Raw genomic sequence first — 4181 nt, 5'->3', positions numbered from 1 at the left:
CCAGGGCAAAATCTGCGGGGGCCCAGGCCCCTGAGGCCCCACGCAGATACGCCCCTGGTGTGATCAGAAGAAGAAAGGAAGTGTTGATGCCCCTGTACAGGTCGTTGGTCAGGCCCCACCTGGAGTATTGTGTTCAGTTTTGGAGGCCGTACCTTGCGAAGGATGTTAAAAAAATGGAAGCGGTGCAAAGAAAAGCTACAAGAATGGTACGGGATTTGCGTTCCAAGATGTATGAGGAGAGACTTGCTGACCTGAACATGTATACCCTGGAGGAAAGGAGGAATAGGGGTGATATGATACAGACGTTCAAATATTTGAAAGGTATTAATCCGCAAACGAATCTTTTCCGGAGATGGGAAGGCGGTAGAACGAGAGGACATAAAATGAGGTTGAAGGGGGGCAGCCTCAGGAAAGATGTCAGGAAGTATTTTTTCACGGAGAGGGTGATGGATTCTTGAAATGCCCTCCAAAGGAGGTGGTGGAGATGAAAACGGTAACGGAATTCAAACATGCGTGGGATATGCATAAAGGAATCCTGTACAGAAGGAATGGATCCTCAGAAGCCTAGCCGAAATTGAGTGGCGGAGCAGGTGGGGGGAAGAGGGGTTGGTGGTTGGGAGGCGAGGATAGTGGAGAGCAGACTTATACGGTCTGTGCCAAAGCCGGTGATGGGAGGTGGGACTGGTGGTTGGGAGGCGGGAAGTACTGCTGCGCAGACTTGTACGGTCTGTGCCCTGAATAAGGCAGGTACAAATCAAGGTAAGGTTTACACATATGTTGTCTTGTTGGGCAGACTGGATGGACCATGCAGGTCTTTTTCTGCCGTCATCTACTATGTTACTTGTTGGGGGATGAATCCTTCAGCCTCTACGTAATCTTTGAATTCAGACACAAATTTTCCACCACCAGACCTGTCCGAACTCGCAGCTTCTCCGTGCCTAGTAACACTGTGTATGCCAGTGCGCCTCTTGAATTTTTTGAACCAGCCTCTGCTGGCCTTAAAATCACTTACCAGCTTATTTTCGAAAGAGAAAGACGCCCATATTTCGACCCAAATCGGGAGATGGGAGTCTTTCTCCCGTGGGCGAACAAATCGGTATAATCGAAAGCCGATTTTGGTCGTCTTCAACTGCACTCCGTCGCAGGAACGAACAAAGTTCATGGGGGCGTGTCAGAGGCGTGGCGAAGGCAGGACTGGGGCGTGGTTATCGGCCGAGGAGAGATGGGCGTCTTTAGCTGATAATCGAAAGAAAAAGGGCGTTTTTAACGAGAATTTGGTCCGCTTTATTTGGACCCTTTTTTTCAGGTCCAAGTCCCAAAAAAGTGCCCCAACTGAAAAGATGACCACCGGATGGAATCAGGGATCACCTCCCCTAACTCCCCCAGTGGTCACTAACCCTCTCCCACCAAACAAAACCACTTTACAAACTTTTTTTGCCAGCCTATATGCCATCCTCAAATGCCGTACCTGTAGGAATATGTTAAAGACAAGTGCTGCATGCATTAACTGTCAACAATTCTATGAGCTATGATGTCATTGGATATAGTGTAATGTCTTGTGGGTGTGTTCGAGTCACTCTAGTTGCTCTGAGAGTGAGTCAGTCTGTGTCAGCATAAGATGGTGTTAGCAATCTCTCTTCAAGCTGTATGATAACCAACTGACAGAATTTTTGTATTCAGTAGTTTTACCATGTCTACTGCAAGTATGATGTAAATAGTTATCTGAAGAAACTGTAAGTAAACATCATTTTTGTTTGGAAGTTAAAGAAGAGAGAGTAATTGAATCTTTTATTCAAGAGTCTGTGTGAAAGAGAGAGAGAGAGAGAGAAAAAAAAATAAATGGGAGTTAACACTTCTAAAGCTCTGCTGCGTATGGGCTAAATCTGCTGAAGTAAAAGTCTATTTTTCATTTCTCCCCATCAGTACCCACCTCCATGACAGCAGAATGTGTTCTATCCTGTGACAGCCTTTCTCTGCTTCTGATGTGGCTCTCGGGTGAGTGTGACACCTTTTCTATTAAGGGCACTGCAGAGTCACATCAGCAATGCATTGTGGTGGGTGTAGGGTATTGGGCTCCGTGATTCCAATAGCTTGTGTTACATGCTTACGATGTCGGTAGTTGGTAGGCTCTACTTCCATGGTGCTTTTCCCTCTGCTTACTGGGTCAGAGTGTGCCCTGTTTTGTTTCCGGTAGTCCATGAGGTAGTGGCCATTTTTGTAAGACAGTTTTAGATCCCGTTCATGTGTTAGCCACATTACAGAACTTAGTTCTTACCTTGAATGTTGCTGAAAGAGGGCATTGTACACCATTCTGCCAGCTCTGACCTACTGCTCATCTCAGTACCAGGGAGACTCTTTGCCAGTGGGGCACAACCTCTGATCTGCAGTTAACTGTGAGTAAACGTGCTTATTCCAATAAAGGACGTTTTCGGAGACATTAGTCTTCAGGTGTCAACTGGTGTGCCAAGATTATACAGCAGCAACAAGTCCTAGAGGCCTGCGTGTATGTAGGTCCCTGGAGCACTTTTAGTGGGTACCGCAGTGCACTTCAGGCAGGCGGGCGCAGGCCCATCCCCCCTACCTATAACACTTGTGCTGGTAAATGGAAGGCCTCCAAAACCCACTGTACCCACATGTAGGTGCCCCCTTCAACCCTAAGAGCTATGGTAGTGTTGTACATTTGTGGGTAGTGGGTTTTGGGGGAGGGGGGTTGGGGGCTCAGCACCCGTGGTAAGGGACCTATGCATGTGGAAGCATTGTCTGAAATCCACCGCACTGACCTCTAGGGTGTCCAGTTGGTGTCCTGGCATGTCAGAGGGGCCAATGTACTATGAATCATGGCCCCTCCCATGACCAAATGGCTTGGACTGGGACGTTTCCGAGCTGGGCGTTTTTAGTTTCCATTATCGCTAAAAAAAAAAACAAACGCCCAGCTCGGAAACAACTAAATCCATGGCATTTTGGTCCGTACAAACCGTATTTTCGAAGCGGAAGATGGATGCCCATTTTTTTCGAAAATACAGTCTGTCCCACCCCTTCACATACCCGTTCTCGGACATAAACGCCCATGGAGATGGGCGTTCACGTTCGATTATGCCCCTCTTAGTGGAGTAGCACTTGTCCCAGGCATTTTCTTAATGAGATCGGCATACAGCAGTCTGGCTTTTTCACATATGATGGCCTCAGAAACAAAATCGTCATCTAACTCTTTTTGATTGATCCAAATTAATAATAACTGTTCAATTGTTTGTGATCTCTGTTTTGATATCACATTCACACCTTTTGCTACTTTTGCAGGGACTTTTATACAGGCACTCAACCAGCAGCAGCAGTAGTGCTGCAAAACAATAAAAATTTGGTCAAAAACCAGCAGGGACTTTTATACAGGCACTCAACCAGCAGCAGCAGTAGTGTGGCAAAACGACAAAATTTTGTTCATAAAACAGCAGCAGTGTGATCCCACAACCGGAAACAACGCCCCAGAAGAACGACACGTGAGAACGCAAGATTAGCTGCGTGGGCACGCCGACAAAATCCGAGGCGATTGACGAAAACCAAGGTGAAAATTTCGCGAAATAAATCAACGATAACCGAAACCGACAAAATCCGAAGTCAACGAAAACCGAGGTTTCACTGTATATATATATATACTGTATATAGTGCACTCCATTTAAGCGCATGCTTTGTTTAACTGCATGCCGTATTTCAGTCCCCGTTTTTGGTGCCATCAATTTCCATGGGGACAAACTTTGGTTTAGCACTGATAAGTGCAAGATTCGCTTATATGCATGGTTTTAGACCGCTCCTCTGCAGGAAAGACTCCGCATAAGCGCATGCACGGAATATGGAAGCCGATTGGTGTGTGAAAAGGGACGGTAAATTTGAAATCTCATTGGTTAACTGCCACAGGCAGAATAAGCGAAAGAAGATTGTTAGAGTGTACACTGGAGTCATCGTCGTCGTCGTAGTCGCGAAACTGTAAGACTTTAACACTGGCTGAACAAATAGAAGTTCTTAAAAAATTAGAAAACAAACAAAGTCAAGCATCTATTGCTAAACAATATGGTGTCAATCCCAGTCAAATTTCACATATCTTGAAGTAGAAAGACCAGCTTCTGGAAAACTTGCAAAACAAAACAAATCCACACCAGAAACGTAAACAGGTGAGAAAAGTTGAGGAT

The sequence above is a fragment of the Microcaecilia unicolor genome, chromosome 8 (genome assembly GCF_901765095.1).
Source record: "Microcaecilia unicolor chromosome 8, aMicUni1.1, whole genome shotgun sequence".
Classification (NCBI taxonomy): Eukaryota; Metazoa; Chordata; class Amphibia; order Gymnophiona; family Siphonopidae; genus Microcaecilia; species Microcaecilia unicolor.
Note: the sequence above shows the minus strand (reverse complement) of the source record.